The sequence below is a fragment of the Lathyrus oleraceus genome, chromosome 4 (assembly GCF_024323335.1).
Source record: "Lathyrus oleraceus cultivar Zhongwan6 chromosome 4, CAAS_Psat_ZW6_1.0, whole genome shotgun sequence".
In the NCBI taxonomy this organism is placed as follows: Eukaryota; Viridiplantae; Streptophyta; class Magnoliopsida; order Fabales; family Fabaceae; genus Lathyrus; species Lathyrus oleraceus.
The window spans coordinates 413,863,790-413,881,479 of NC_066582.1; the positions used below are offsets into that span (position 1 = coordinate 413,863,790).

The 17,690-nt window shown below is 32.8% G+C and overlaps 1 pseudogene; it reads right to left on the reverse strand.

The window, feature by feature from the left end:
• Positions 1 to 12,068: 12,068 nt before the first annotated feature.
• On the reverse strand, positions 12,069 to 14,355 carry LOC127137770 (uncharacterized; annotated as a pseudogene).
• Between the last annotated feature and the right edge of the window lie 3,335 nt (positions 14,356 to 17,690).

Consider the following 17,690-nt stretch of genomic DNA (forward strand, 5'->3'; position numbering starts at 1 on the left):
ACTTAAGTGGGCTTTTTGGCTTGAAGCCCACACAAGTGGTTCTATAAATAGAGCTCTTGTGCAGAAGCTTTGTATGGGAATACAACACAACTGAAGAGTTGGAATTTCGTATCTCTCTTTCTCTCACTCAAAGCCTTCATTCACAAACAGCTAGCACTGCGATTGAAGGAATCCGTTCGTGTGGACTGAGTAGAGACGTTGTCATCGTTCAACGTTCGTGATCGCCCCGTGGATCTGTATCAAAGGTTTTTACCATTATCAGAGATCTACACCAAAGGTTTGAATCGCCACAAGAGGTAACGATTCTATCACTGATCATGCTCATTCGTAAGGATCACTAAATGGAGAAATTTTTAAATTCCGCTGCGCCTTGGATGACAATTATCCTACAGATGAAATGACGAACGTAATGCCAATACCCGCATATCGGATTGAACCATAATCTAATGAATGCATGAATATCGGTCCAATCATGCACCAGAAACACATGACCAAGAACCAAATGGCTAATCAAGAATGGACCCAGACCCATGAATAAAATGAGATACACAACCACTTGGACACCTGGTTAACAAGATACATGGCAAACCCTGATGATCAAGGTATGGCCAGGCTTGATCAAATGCCTCACAACCATTCAATTTACCACACAAGTGAAATTGTTCACCACTGTTATCAACCAAGGGATTAGGATTTGAAGGATTGATCCACCTCAAATTACTGATGAATCATAGTATCCACCAGGTACAGGCACAAAGCCGTGAATTCAAGTCACATGTCTCCTTGTGTTGAACCATGCTTATTCAAATGAAATGAATGGATGAAGATGATATGTAAATGTTTGGGGTTAGTGACCTATATGATTGTGTGTAGGGTAAATTTCGGGGTATGACAAGGCGCACAACAGACAATAGTTCCACCTCCTTTAGAAGTCCTATGATGAATAGAGAAATAAGTGTCACCGAGCAAAGTTGGAATTGGATTCCTAATCAAGAAGATCCTCATATCATTAACATTAATGAAGTCGTCAATGTTGGGAAACAAGACCAAATCATAGATGGGTAAGGCTATAATAGTCTCAAGGTCTACCATTCTACCATCATTAGCAAAGTAAAAGGCTTTATCAATCAAAAAATTCGACGCCAATCCTCTGATACCTCCCTTGATAGTGAGATTGGTATCTATGTCAGACTTCCTCAGATGAATGGCTTCGGCAATAACTCGAGACTCAAGAATTTCTTCCACCCCACTAAAAGGAACTCCACCAGAAACTGGCATACCCAAAATATAAGCATACATCTCCGTGGTAGGCAACAACTGATAATCAGGGAAAGTGAAGCATCGGTAAACAGGATCATAGAACTAAATCAAAGTACAGAGAAGACCATCCTCAATATCTGTAGATAGATCAGATAAAAGTATTCTAAAACGGTATCTAAAACCCTTAGGATCATCCACAAAAGATGCTAGCTTTCTTAATTCCATAAGATTGGGACATCTGAAATTATATTTTCGAGTATTTCTCCTTCCAATATCCATGATCAAAATATTTGTGATGTTTACAACAAGAGTCTCTAAGTTCCTTGGAAATTGAGAAAAAATATTATGAATGACATGAGTGCATGATGCAACAACCATAAACAAGATCATACAAAGCACACAAATAAGGTCCAAAGGTTCGGAGTCACGAGCATGGAGCCAAGGGTAAGAACTAACCCACAATATATGTACTCTTCAACCAATAATATTCTCAAGAGAAACTCGTCTGAGTGTAGTATTACGTAACAACTAATTCAAGTCTACACCTGAATAGTCATCACACTACGTCCTAAAAGGCCAAGATGAGTTAAGGTTCTAAGGTCCTCAACTTCTCGGGCTCCCAGGTCAGAAAAAGTAATGCCAACTACGACTACTCGTGTGACTTCAATAATCCCAAAGGGGCCTCCATTGAGCGGGGGATCTAACTTCACGTAAGCCAAACATGACTATACCATCATCTTATCACAAGAGCTCTCAAGTCCGAGTATAAGACTTATCTCACCAGACAAAGATCACAAAGCACCAGACAGAACAAACAATAACAGACAACAACAAACACAATATATACACACAAAAATAAAGATGAGATTAACCCACTATGGACTACTCCCCAGCAGATTCGCCACATTTTTGTAGCGGTAAAAAATTTGAGATTAAGTCATCGATTAACTTAACTCGCAAAGCAAGAGTCGTCACCGCGCTTTTATTATTTCCAAAGGAAAGAGGGAAAAGTACGAACAAAATTCGAAGAAGTTTTAAAATAAAACTAATAAAAAGAGAACAAGGATCAGAGGGTTAGTTATGCAAAGGGAAGATATTAACACCCTACACATCCATAGTATTCCATGGGAACCTCTTTAAAAATATGCCTTTTGGTTCGAAAATGAGTGTTGTTTGTAAAAGATTTGAGAGATGGGATAAAGAAATATTTTTTCGTATTTTTTGTGTTTGCCAAGACTTTTGAAATCTCATGCCTATGTACCAACAAAGTGTAATGGAGGATCAAAACCTCGTAGTTCATGATAAAAATAATAGAGGGAGTTTATTTTGATTCATTTTTTAATGGAAATATATTTTTCCATTTTAAGGAGAATACCCAACTAGTCATCCACAAGTATGAGAACTTTGCATCATCATGAGAAGAGTTCTAACTTGGATAAGGATCAACAAGTATGCCACTAGCTCCCACAGATGGAAAATGATTATCATCAATACTTTGGAGATATGAGAATTATATCTCAACTATAGAAATGACTCATGTCTAACACCTTGAGAAATTTTTTAAAAGGAAAAGTGCTCAATGGCAGAAAAATGGTTCAAATGAGTTATGTGTTTTTTAGTCTTTTGAAATTGGTCTGAGTATGCTTAAGATGGATTAGCATTTATTAAGAAAAAGGTTTTGAAAATAACTTGACATAAGTCAAGGTTTATTGAGAAAGTGGTTCAAGTTTGAAATCTTGAAGATTTTTTTAAAAGAGGGAGAAGATTTGAAAATTAAAGAAAGTGAGGAGAAGAAGAGACTATCCTAAAGCATAAAGTAAAAGTTAGGGAGGAAATATCTAACCAAGAGATAGCAATTTTTATGACATAAGTCAGGCAAGAATTCCCTCATTTGGATTAAGCCTCAAGCAAGCAAAATCAGAAATTAATAATCCATGTATCAGATGAAACCAAAGTAACTCCACCAAGTCTTCAGAAGGAAACCCCAAGTTAAAGGTTCCAGATAAACTCTAGGGTCTCAAAATCACAAGTCCTAAAGCAAGGGTCAAGATCCTAATTCTAAGTCCATAGCTCCATAATGATGCCAATGATAGTAACCACAAGTCCAAAAATAAGGAGAAACAAGTTTTTTTAGTTTGTTTTCTTATTAGTGTTTTCTTTACAATGATATAAAAGAAATGTCCAAGTGGGCAAAGAACAAAATGACATAATCACAAACAATATGATATGAAATGCTAAACATAAAGTATAAAGTAAATGGCATAAAATAAAGGTGTAAAGTAAATGAAATTGAAATAGAAGTTAATACAAATGAATAGTTAGTAAAGGATGTTAGTAAAGATGAAAAGATGTTTTGGTCACTTTTTGGAGAACACTCAACTATCCACTCGCAAGAATGAAAATATGAACCTATACATTATTTATGAGAAGAGCTCCAACTTGGATAATATCAACACGTATACCACTAGCTCCCACAAAAATGGAAAATGATCAGAATCTTCATACAATACCATGAGGAATAGGAGACTTAAAATCTCACTTATAAAAATTCCTTTGCTTTTGGGAAAAATTTAGCGTTATGTTAAGCAATTGTAATTGGACTTATATAGAAGTCACAACTATCTGAGGCCGATCAATAATAATGTTTGTGTTAATACATGCTAGAGAAATGATATGTAAATCATTCTCCTAAATCCATGCCACACCAAAAAAAATAAAGAAAATGGATGATCAGGTACAAAGACTAGGAGGATGGTCCATTACTTCAATCCACGTTTCATGACACTTAGGACAAACTTATGTATCAATCCTAAGTACCTTAAATAATCCATGATCAATTAGGAGGTAGATTTGAAATGATGAAACTTCATCAAGTACCAATCCACACATCATGAACAAGATGGACACGAGTCATCCAATTGATCAAAGGGAAAAGAAGGAGATGAAGAAGAGAGACACAAGAGAAGTCACACCCAAATTGGATCAAAAATTTGATCAAGTCATCATCAAAATCAATCATCCATTTTGGTGGATTAGGGTTTTTACTCCATCAATATCCAAGATCCATTGAGTTTGATGAGACTTGAAGTCTAAACCATCATGACCCAAGGCCAACAGAAGTTCACAAGGTCACACAAACATAAAAAACAATTAAAATAAATAAAATGCACTAAAAGTATTTTTTAAATGAATTTGAAAATGGAAATAAAATGAAAAACTCATAAAGTCCTTCAAGACACCAAATAAATGGCCAAGAAAATTATGGAAGGTCAGAAATAAAATGAGAAAATGTAATAAATTTTTTCAGAATTTAAAAATGTAGAAAAGAATTTTTTAACCAATTAAAATAAAGGAGAAAAGAGAAAATTAATGAAAAATAGAAAATCAATGAAATAAAATATGGTAAAATACAAATCAGATGAAGAAAACAAAAGAGAATTTTAAAATTTATTTTGGGATTTTTTGTATAAAAAATGAAATTACTATGAATTTTAAAAGAAAAAACAATTAAAATTAATAAAAGAGAAATAATAAAAATCAGAAGAAAAAAAAAAAGGAGCATTGGATTACGCCTCATTAATTGACGTGACAGATCCAACACTCCAAATGTTAGAGAACACGATGGAACACTATGCAAGCCAAACACATGATCTAGTTTAAATCCAACTAATAAAAACATTTCATTTTGCCAACGTGTCTGATCAAACTCAGACAACCTGAGAAAGCTCTGGTCACCGGAGTTTCATTGTTTGGTAAATTCAAGACACTGGACCACCACCACTGCGATCCTCTTCTCATCCTGAATTATACCTTATACTCCAAATTCATTTATGTCAACTTAGCAAAGGGAATTTCAGAGAAGTTTCAGAAACAAGCAAGCCACGGAAAATAAAATTAAATGATGAACACGATCAATCAACACCAGATAAGTTAGGGGAAAGCATTAGAGAGTGAAAGACTACATTATGGTAACTTGTTTGAGTTCAAATGATGCTCAGAACTATCTTGTCCAAATGGTGATTAAAAGTTGACGAAGCTCGATCTGGTTAGAGCACTTCAGGAGGTCTCAAAGCTTGGGAATTGTTGCAAAAGTTTCAGAGGATGCCGAAGGTGCTAATGGAATCAAGAAATTGGATTGAAACAAGCTGAAACTCAAAACACAATAGTTGAATCTTCTAGAAAAAATTCAAGTTGCAGTAGGGATTTCTTGGCTCTCCAAAGCTTGAAAATGAATGCAATATCTTCCTTTATTTATAGGGAATGTGATTGGATCCAAATACGTATGAAATGATGCAGAATTCGTGCAAAATGAATTTGATCTGAATGTGAGAAAAGTGTGACTTGAAACCCATCAAAGCTCAACCAATTTATGCATTTTAAGGGTCAATTAACTTTTGGAGACTTGGTTAAACATGTTTAGTTCCAAAACACATGCTAATTTGGCTTGGAATTAAGATTAATCATATCAAAACCCGGGCAATGGTGATTTCTTCAATTACAAGTCACCATGTTCAACCCAATTGGGCACCCTACTCAGGAGGCTTTTTGATCCCATTCTTTTTGCAATGTGTTAACATTATGGCCAAGATTACAATGTGCCAAGAAATGTTGCATTTGGGTGATTGAGCACAAAGTTATATCACGTTGAATTTGGCATGAAAAACTAATCATATAACTTAGAAAAAATTGAGTGCTTCATGGCTAAAAATGACATCTAATGTTTCAATGAATTACATGACCTTCCAAGCATATTTTGACCTTGATCCTTGAAACAAACTTATAGAGGGTATCACAAATGACATTGTGAAAAAATAATTAGCCTCATATTTTTAAAATTTGAGAATTTATGATCTTTGAAAGTTGGGGAAAAGTCACTTGAAAATAAGTCAAATTTCACTAAGTCCACATATGACCTATAATATCTTCAAAGTTTTGATGATCCTCCAAGCATAATTGGCTCTTGTCATGTAAAGAGAAGTTGTAGAGGATGTTGAGAAGAGTCATATGAAAAAAAGAAGCATTCAGAAATATTGATAATTGAAGGGGTTGTGATCCTTGGAACCTTGATTTCAAAATGTTGAATTTTTGGTCAAACCACTTAGAACAAGCTTGTGTACTTGGACTTTCCTTGTATTTCAAAGCACATGGGTGATCATATATACTCAAAATAAGGTGTCCTTGATTGCCTATTGATTAAATTTCTCAAAGCTTGAAGTTACTTATTGAAGAAGGCGTGGAAATAAACACATGAACCTTTGACTTTCTTTGAGAAGTAAGCCACAAAATTTTGAGATGCTCTTGATTGAAAAGTCTTTTACTTTGCATAATAAGCTTAAGGGAAACAAGACATGTTTTTGATATTTTGATTAGTGGTTATATAAGAAATTAATCATATAAAAACAAAGGTAAAATAAAACAAAGAAGTGATTGGTGATCCTTGTAAAAAGCAAACCCAAAAATGGATAAGGAAAGGGACAAGATGTGATCTTGTTTGTATGCAAAGATGCAAATGACATGTGGGATCTTGGGGTTCAAAATTAGGGTATGACAATCACATTTCAAGCAAGATTTGAGTGGTCACATGCAAGTTACAAACCCCTTATTGAATGAAAAAATTATTAGAGTCCATTCCTCAAATTATGCAAATAGATTTAGGAATGGCATAAGGTATTATTATATAAATAAATTCATTGCAGGAGTATAACTTCATGTGCATAGTATTTATTTTCTTAATTAATTTTGTTTTACTGATTATAAAAATTTGGAACTGTATATATGCTCAAGGAATTTTTTTTGTAGCGCACTTAAAAATTATGGCAAGAATAATAAAGTAAATATGGTAGTCTTGCAAGAAACCTGACGTAGTGATGTAGTTTCTCAAATAATTTCGGGCTTCAAGAACTATGTGATCTCATAATCTATAGATTTTAATGGTGTGATTTAGTTGCCATGGAATATGAGTGATGTGCAAGTCGGGGTTATCTAGGAGGACTTTCATTTTGTTCATGCTCAAATAATAAAAAAATGCCAATCCTTGGCTCTTTTATGCAGTGTATGATAGCCATCTAGAGAGTGAAAGAAATGACGCCTAAAAACTTCAAGATATTGCATGAACTATTTAAAAGTCCTGGTTAATGAAGACCAACTTTAATGAAACTTCTAGAACTACTAATAAGAAAGTGAGAATGCAATTGGATTTGAGATACTAACTTTTTTTATCTAATTTGATAAATGACATAAGTTTAATTGATATTCACAATGCATGGACATAGCTTACTAGAAAAAGTTATGGTATGTTACCTTAAATTCCATGTGGCATTTACTAAATTTTTGCCTAAAATGCAATATGATTACCACTAATTGATGATGTTGAATAAAGGATATCACTACAGTAGAGATAATCATCATTTCATATTTGAGGCAAATTAGATCACACACAAACATTTTCACAAATTATTGGCCAATAATTAGGGTGGTAATTCTAATTTGATCCATACTTTATTTGACGTCATTACCCTTTTAAAGGATTGGAATCAAGATGTTATTGGGAATTGTAGTTGCATGTCCCTACTTCATCAAGGGGAAACTTATATCCGAATATTTTATTGCTTGTCTTATCGCTCTCATCTTTGTTTTTATTTTGATTTATTGAGTCTCCTTAATGAGTTCATTTCTCAGAATCGAGTTTAATTTAATTTGTTTTTTAGCATGCATAAAACTTTGGTTAGATTTGATCTTGATCTAAATATTCTTTTATGAGTATCATATGTTAGTGGAATGAAATCATTTTATGTTTTGTTTAAACTTTAATTCAAAAGTAAAATCTCAAAATGCTTTTGAAATTTTGAAATTTTGAGATTTTACAAGATTGATTTGAATTATAAAGTTTTACACTAAATTTTTTATCTTGATCAAATTGGACAGAAGAGAAACTCACACATTAGATCCTGATCAAATTTTATACTTGATCATAATCATTTTCCTGGGAACATTTTTTATTTGATTTTATTAAAATCAATATTTGTACATGATTCAAATCAATTTCATTTTTCAAAATTCAATTTTGATTCTGTTTGATTTGATTTGAATCAATATTTGTACATGATTCAAATCAAATTATTTTTTAAAAATTCCTTGTTAGTTTTGTGTCATTTGATCTAGATCAAATTTTCAACATGATTTGAATCATGTGGCATTTGATTCGAATCACGTTTTGCCTGATCCAAATAAACTGGTAACTTTTTCAAAAAAATGTTATTTCCTTTATCCCACCTCATTTTTCTCATTTAATTCAAATCATATTTTTTTATTCAAATCTAACTAACCTTTTAAACCATTTTATGTGCTTAATCTCAAGGACATATAAAACATTTTTTTCATCATTATTCACATATCATTTATCATTCTGAACATGTTTTTCACTCTGACTTTTAGTGAAAATCAATTTCCTCTATTTTGAGTGTCAGAGTCTTGCAAAGAAATTCTTTTAATCTTCAACTTCAATTGAGTTCAGATCTTGATAATGAGAGTTCTAAGATTGATTGAAGAAGGCGGGTACTTGAAACTAACTGTTCTTAGAGATCTTGCTTATTTTTTCAGATTGTTAGTGAGATTGAGGTATTGTCAATGGTGGTAACAAAGTCCATTGAAAAGAAGTAGGTTCTTCACTCCAGCACTGCCTTAGTAGTAACTGTGTGACATGCTATAAATAAGACGAAGTTCTTCTCAGATCTTCCAAAAAATTTACCGCTTAAGGAATCAGTAGGATCAAGGGGTTGATAGCTACACATGAAGGATTGGAGTAGAATTGATGTCATTGGAAGATTCAAGAAACGTATTCGGGTAAATATTATGTATAAGAGTTTAGCAAGTTTGTCGTTGACAAATCAAGATCCAAGTTAGGAGATTTATTTTCTCAGTTGTATTGTGGATTGGTGATTATATGAACTCCTGGAAATATTTGTCAAATAACAAGGAATTATGCAGGTTTCAATGGGAAACCATTGAAGAGTGCATGTAGGCTAAACGAGGACGAATGTCGAAGCACTATAAATCTCGGTGTCATTTCTCTATCTTACTCTTACATTTAAATTCGTAGTGATTGCATGCTTATGTTTTTCAATTCCGTTGTATTATATCGTTTGTTGTTAATAACGACTAATTATGTAAAGCTTTAGGTTTTATTGGAATTGGATAACTAGTCAAGCTAGTCTTGTGATTGATAAATCTGAAAACAATTTGAATTTAGAACTCCACAAGTTGAATCAATTGTGTACGCTCCTTGTGACTACATGAATTGAATCAATTCATACCAAATGTTTCATTATTATAATCTTGGATATTTGTGAAACAAATTGTGTTAGCTTAATCATATTCAACTGTATAATTTTCATTTTCACTTCAAACCTTAATCTTGCAACTCATTTTTGAAAACACTCTGATTTTGGAAAACGGTGGTTGCATTTTTTAATTTGGGTTTATTCACCCCCCTCTAGACCATTTTTCCACTTCCATATTCACACGCAATAATTGGCATCAAGAGATGGTCTTTTTATTGTGTCTAATAGACATCCAAAAGTTTGTGAGTATATCATAAGATATCAATCCTAAGGGAGTGTATAGTAGAGCACCAAATTCTAAAGGCAAAAATGATACATGTTGGAAATCGATCATGTATGTACACTTGTTATCGATTGACAAATATTTATGGTGTGTCATCACCGAGGGAACATTTATTCCCATGGGTTAAGATGACATTGTTAAACATCCAAAAGATTGGAACGATGATGAGACAAAAAAGGCTTCATATGATTTGAAAGCAAGGAACATAGTTATTTCAACACTTAGTGCTAAAGTGTGCTACTTGATTTCACATCATACGAGTGATAAAGGTATGTGGGATGCTCTCCAAACTCTCTATGAGGGAACAAATGATGTCAAGGATTCTAAAGTCAATATGTTTACAAAGGAGTTTGAATAATTTCCTAAGGAACCCAAAGAATCTGTAGATTCCTTGCAAACTATATTCCTCCATTTAATCAACAAACTACGAGACTTAGGTAAAACCTTTTCCAACAAAGATTGAACTAACAAAATATTGATATCTATGTGTAGGGAGTGGCAACCAAAAGTTATTGTAATAAAAAAACAAATGATCTTAGTACTTTGGACATTACAAAACTGTTTGGAAAGTTAACCGAGCATGAGAATAAGCTGAAACGACTCGTCGATAGCAAAGTAAAGTCGAAAAATAAAAATAAAGGAAAAGAAGAGAAATGAAATCTTTCTTTGAAAGATTCATCCTAAAAAGTGAATAAGTCAAGTGAAAGAAAGTAACAACTCTAAAGAAGAAGTTTTCGAAAAGGAAGAATTGGGTTTATTCGCCAGACGCTACAATAGATATCTTAAGAGAAACAAGCTAAAGTATACCGACAAAGGTCTAGTTAATTTCAAAAATACTCATCCACTTAATAAGGATCATAAGAAAGAAGATGATGAGGTTACATTTTACAAATGTGGTAAATCGGGACATTATACGACTACATGTCAAAATCTCACCAAACATCATAAAGCAAAGACAAGGATTTCTACAAGCTGAAGGGAAAATATTCGAAAGGTCGTAGAGCCTACATAGTATGGGAAGAAGAGGTTGGGAGTTGTTCCTCAGATTCCTGCTCCAATTCAGATGATGAGTGTGCCAACTTTTCCTTGATGGCACGAAAGAAAAGTGGAACTTCAAAGGTATATAACTCTTATTTTGAAAATGAGCATACTTATAGTGAATTGTCTAATGCTTTCAATGACATGTATGATGATTCCATTAAAGCGTTTAAGAAAATTTCTCTCCAAAAATAAATCATTGATACACTTAAATATGAGATAATTAATCTTAATTATGCTTTAGATTATTTAAAGGAAGCTCATACATATATTATGAATAAGTGTTATATTGTTTTAGATACTTTAGCTAAAAAGATAGAAATTGCAGAATACATTGAATGCCCAATTTTAAAAAGTGAAATTGAAACTCTAAAGGGACAATTAAAACATGTTGCCATACTATCTAATACTTTTTCTATTTCTTCAAGTTAAAGAGATGAGGATTTTAAGAAAAACCCACATGTCACAAGGAGAAATAAAATGAGTGTTTCATCTAAAGTTATTTACCATTATTGTGTAGATAAGGGTCACATTAGGTCTATTTGTCATAATAGGAACATTCAAGGTCCCAATGGTAAAATGACATGGATACCTAAATGTAACTCAACTAACTCTATAGCACCCACTACTTGGGGACATAAATTACCTATTTGATTTGTCACGGGAAAGTCCTTCCTTCGTAAAAAGATTGTGGTTTCTAGATAGCGGATGTTCAAGTCAAATGACATGAGATGCTTCCATGTTTATCAAGTTCTATGAGAAGGAAAATGGTCATGTCATCTATGGAGACAGTGCAAAAGATAAAATTCTCGGTGAAGGTATTGTGGGAAATCCATACATAATTACCATTGGAAATGTGTTGTTAGTGAAAGGGCTTAAACACAACTTGCTAAGTATTACCCAACTATGTAACAAAATGGTATTTGGTTGTTTTTGATACTCTTAGTTGTATAATTGAGCATAGTACTAGTAAGGATATTATCTTTAAGCAGGGACGGAGCCAGAAATTTTGAGTAATGGGGTCAATATAAATATAACATTTCATTTTCAAAAATATAAATATAAATTATAATTATTCTCTACGATTTTTCATGTTCTGAAAATGTTGAATGATTTTCTCATTTTCAACATCAACAAAAATATCTATCTCAATCATTTAACCAATCATCACCCATGCGATTTCGCATTCAATTCTTGATAATATTCATAGCAGAGAAAGCTTTTTCAGCTGTTGCAGTTGCCACCGGTAATATCAGAGATAACTTTAAAAGCAAATATACCAACGGGTACACACCATGTTTTTTGGTCTCTATGAGCTTGATAGAAAGATCACAAATCCCCTCCAATTCTGAAAATTCACTGTCAGAGCATACATCTAAGAAATAGTTTTCAAGCTGACAATCTAGTGTCAATAATTCTACTTGAGAAAACTCTGAAGGATAAAATTGAGCTAAATGAATCAACCTCTCCTTATCAAATGCAGAAAATGAATCTCTTGGACTTAAACAAGCTACACAAAGGAGTAACTCAGTATTCACTTCTGTAAAACGATTGTTCAACTCTTGAAGTTGTCGATCAATCACTTCATAAAACAATCCAACTTGAAAATGGTGTAAATTAGATACTTTCTCCATTTTTCTCTGACTTTTTTTGTGTCAGTTGGAAAGTGTCATCCATATCTAGAATGTCAATATCCTTATGCTCACAAAATAATGAAACATCATTCAACAAAGAATTCCAACCATTATCTCTTATAGCTTGTAGCCTTATTTTGGACACTTTTACTAACTTCATAGTATTTATAATATATTGATCACTTCTTTGTAATGCTTGAGATAAATCATGTGTAATTCCTAAAACTATTTTCATCAAGTGTAAGATGAAAATAAATTCAAAAGATTGCATATAATTCATCAGCGTTAGTGCTTCATCTTTTTTATCTAAATTTGTTCTATCTTCCTCAACCATTTCTAGCAAATCAATCATAGAAGAGAGTAGAGAAACTATACTAAGTAATGTACCATAATGTGAGCTCCATCTTGTTTCCCCCGCCTTCTTAATTGTCATTTCTTGATTCAAGCCACGCCCACTAGAGATTTCTCCATGCTCCAATGCTTGTTTCACCTTTGTAGCTTGACTCTCACGAAGAATATCTCGGCGCTTACATGATGCTCAAACAACATTATACAAATTAGCAACCAAATTAAAAAATAAAGCAATTTTAGAATGCTTTTTTGCTAATGTCACAAGAGCTAATTGGAGTTGATGGGTAAAACAATGAATAAAAAATGCAGAACAATTCTCTTTAAAAATCAAGCTTTTTAGACCATTGTATTCACCCTGCATATTACTTGCTCCGTCATAGCCTTGCCCACATATCCTTAACAAACTTAATCCATATTTTGCAAATAATGACTCCAAACCCGATTTCAATGTTATATCACTAGTATTTAAAACATGAACAACACCAAAAAAATGCTCAATAACTTTTCCTTCATTATTTACATAACGTATAACCACAACCATTTGCTCCTTCACCGAGATATCACGAGATTCATCAATTAAAATAGCAAATAAATCATTTCCAATATCATCTAGTATAACTTAAATAGTGACCGTTGCAGCAGTTTTAACAATATCCTTTTGAATATCAGGAGATGTTAACTTAAGATTTCCACGATAATTTTTCCAAACTTTATAAATATCTTCATTATGGTTAACAAGAAAATTCATAAGTTCAAGAAAATTCCCCTTATTTCTGGATGAAATTGACTAATCATTACCACGAAAAGCTAAACCTTGTACTAATAAATATCGAATGCAATCAATTATACCTGTCAAATGAATTCGATAGTCCTGTTTAACTTAATTGGATTGTTTACACAAGACACCTTCAATGTGTTGCTTTTGTTTCATTAGAGCTTGACAATTTCTCCATGCTTGATTATGAGAGCTATTTACATCTCTAAGATGAACTCGAAACCTTTCACTTTTTTTCCAATTTGTAAAGCCTTCTGTTATAAAGGCATCACCGCAACCTTTATGTTCTTCAAGATGTGACCTCATAAGGTAACAACATAAACAATATGCAACATCCTCACTTTGACTATATTCCAACCAACTACCATATTTTAAATACCAATCCGAAGTAAACTTACGAAAGGTATCTCCAAATTTTCTTTGTGGAAAAATAATTTCTTTTGGTTGACAAGGACCCTTTTGCAAATAATATCTTCTAATTTCATCTATATCACTTGGATGATAATCTGACATTTTTGGCCTTAAACCGGGATCGTTAGGAAGTTTTTCCAATTCAAATTGCAAAAACCTTTTTTTCATGGGAGGATCCAGTTTGGGGCTCCGACGTTCATTAGGTGTTTGAGGATTAAGAATTGAGGATTGCTCTGTTGCTTTTCTTTTGAAATATTTTTCCATTGCTTATTACTAAAAACAAAACAAAAAATCACAATTAAAATCATATTCAGAAAATTCATAATAATACTATAAAATTGATACAAACACAACAATTTCAAACAAACACTACAAAACTCTAAAAATAAATTTTCTGCCATTAACACAATCTCAAGTTTAATAAAGTAATAATATACTTTTTACTCTTATTAAAATAATAAAAATAAATTATAAATTCATAAAGATTAAAATTAAAAAATTTACCTTTTAAAAGATCAACAATGGAGAAGAAGGTAGAAACAAAAAGACACTTTGTAGTGAGAGAATAAGGAGTGAGAGAAAGAAGAATATGAAAAGTGGTTTGTTTCTATTTGGAAAGAGTAAAAGAGAATTAATAGGAATATGAAAAAAATATGAGTAAATTTTTTAATTTTATTTAAAGAATTTAATTTATTTTAAATGCATATGGATGTGTGTGATACTTCGAATCATTTTATTAAATGGGGGCATTATTAACTTTTCTTCCTAATTTTTAGGATATTAAATTATTAATATATTATTTATATTATTAAATATTAATCAAAGAAGAATGTGATGGGGGCATGTGCCCACCCTTTCTTCTTAATACCTTTGTCCCTGTCTTTAAGGGTTATAAGATTGAAAATGTTTATATGATTGATCTAGATGATGTCTCAATGCATGGAGCTAAATGTCTAGTAGCTAAGAATAAAGCTTCTTGGTTATGGCATAAACGCTCAACCATGTGCATTTTAACTTGCTAAATAAGATAACATCCAAAAATCTAGCAGTTGATCTTCCAAAAATAAAGTTTTCAAAAGAAAAATTGTGTGATGCTTGCCAGGTGGGAAAGAAAACAAGAGTGTTGTTTAAATTGAAGAAGGTTATTTCGACATTAAAACCTCTTGAGCTTCTCCATTTAGACTTGTTTGGCCTTTTGTGGACAAGAAGTCTAGGTGGCAACCATTACGGATTTGTGATCGTTGACGACTACTCTAGATTTACGTGGACGCTTTTTTGTAGCCCGTAAGGATGATACTTTTAAAGCTTTTGTTGACTTTGCTAAGGTTGTTCAAAATGTTTTTGGTTTTAAAATCATCACTCTCCATAGTGATCATGGTGGGGAATTCGTGAACCATCATTTTCAAAACTTTTTCATTGAAAATGGTATTGTTCATAATTTCTCATGTCCGAGAACTCCATAACAAAATGGTGTTGTTGAATGCAAGAATTGTGTGTTGGAATAACTTGCATAGACTATGATAAATAAGATGAGCCTACCTAAGTATTTTTAGGTGGATGTGATTAACATTGCACGCCACGTCTTAAATAGGGTAATCGTAAGATCTATCCTAAAGAAGACACCCTATGAAATACGTAAGGGTAGAAAACCCGATATTCCATATTTTAGACTTTTCAGTTGCAAATGATTTATTTTGAACAACGGAAAAGACAACTTGATAAATTCGATGCAAAATCTGATGAAGGTATTTTCTTAGGGTACTCATTTACGAGCAAATCCTATAGGGTTTACAATCACATGGTTTCTTCTATATAAGATTCAATTCATGTTTCTTTTGATGAGTCCTCATCCCAAAAGTTGAGGAAGGGTATTTGTTCTGATGTTTTAGGTATCATAACAAAAAGAATGATCGATAACGAAAGTTCAAAAGAGGATCTCGACCTGAAATAAAGGATAAGGACATTATGAAAGATAAAGAGGAAATATTATATGAGGATGACAAACAAAAGACCTATATCTAGCTACCTCGAGATTGGAAAATCGCAAAGGATCATCTATTAGATCAAATCCTTTGAGACATCAAAAGAGGAGTAAGTACTAAGTCATAGGTTAACAATTTCTATAAATATTCTGCTTTCATTTCTCAAATTGGACCTAAATATATTTAATGCCTTAATTGATGCGGGACGGTTACTTGATATGCAAAAGGAACTAACCCAATTTAAAAGAAATGACATTTGAGACCTTGTCCCGCATCTGGTTGATAAAACTGTCATAGGCATAAGATGGATATTTAGGAACAAGATGGATGAAAATGGAGTAATTACGAGAAATAAAGCTAGGTTGGTGGCAAAAGGATAGAATAAAGACGAAGGGATAAACTACAAGGAGACTTATGCTTTTGTAGCCCACCTAGAAGCCATTAGACTCCTTTTGGCATCACCAACTGCCTGGACTTTAAGTTTTACTAGATGGACGTTAAGTTTGCTTTTCTTAATGACCATATAAATGAAGAGGTGAACATCTCACAACCACCGGTTTTTGAGGATCACGATAATGCTAATCATGTTTTTAAGTTGAAAAGAGCCATATATGGTCTCAAAAAAGCTCTTAGAGCATGGTATGAGAGATTGAGTGGATTTTTTTATCAAACAAGGATTCAATCATGGGAAAGTCGACACCACTTTGTTTATAAGACATAAGGAAAATCATATTCTGTTAATTTGGTTTTATGTTGATGATATTATATTTGGGTTAACTAATGAATCTCTTTGTTGATAATTTGCTAGTTTGATGCAGAGGGAGTTTGAGATGTCACTTATGGGAGAGTTAAGATACTCCTTAGGATTGCAAATCAAGCAAGGCGAATAAGGGACTTTCGAAAGTCAAACGAAGTATTATCTAGATCTTCTCAGAAAGTTAGAGATGAAAGATTCAAAAACTATCTTAACTCCAATAACTTCAAATGTGCTCATAGACAAAGATGAAAGAGGAGTGGATTTTGACATAACCAGGTATCAAGGTATAATCGGATCCTTACTTTATTTATCCGCAAATAGGCCTGATATCATGTTTAGTGTATGCATGTGTGCTAGATATCAAACATTACATAAGGATCCCCACTTTAAGATCGTTAAATGTATCTTGAGGTATCTTAACGGAACCTCCAATCACAGTCTTTGGTATCCTAAAGGAAGTTCTTATAGTTTAGTAGGATATTCTAACCCCAATTTTGTGGGGTGCAACTCGGATAGGAATAGTACTAGTGGTACTTGCCACTTTTTTGGAAGCTACTTAGTTTCTTGGCATAGTAAGAAGCAACATATTATTACTCTTTCTATCGTCGAGGCTGAATATGTAGTCGCCGACAGTTGTTGTACACAAGTCTTATGGCTTAAGCAATAACTATTGGACTACAATTTAAAACTTGGTTGCGTTTCGATTAAGTGCAATAGTACTAGGGCTATAAGTCTTACTAAGAATCTAGTACTACACTCATGAGATAAACACATTGAGATCCGACACCATTTCCTAAGAGATCATATGGAGATATTATATGTCATTTTTGAGTATGTTAACAATATTATCATTAGAATCA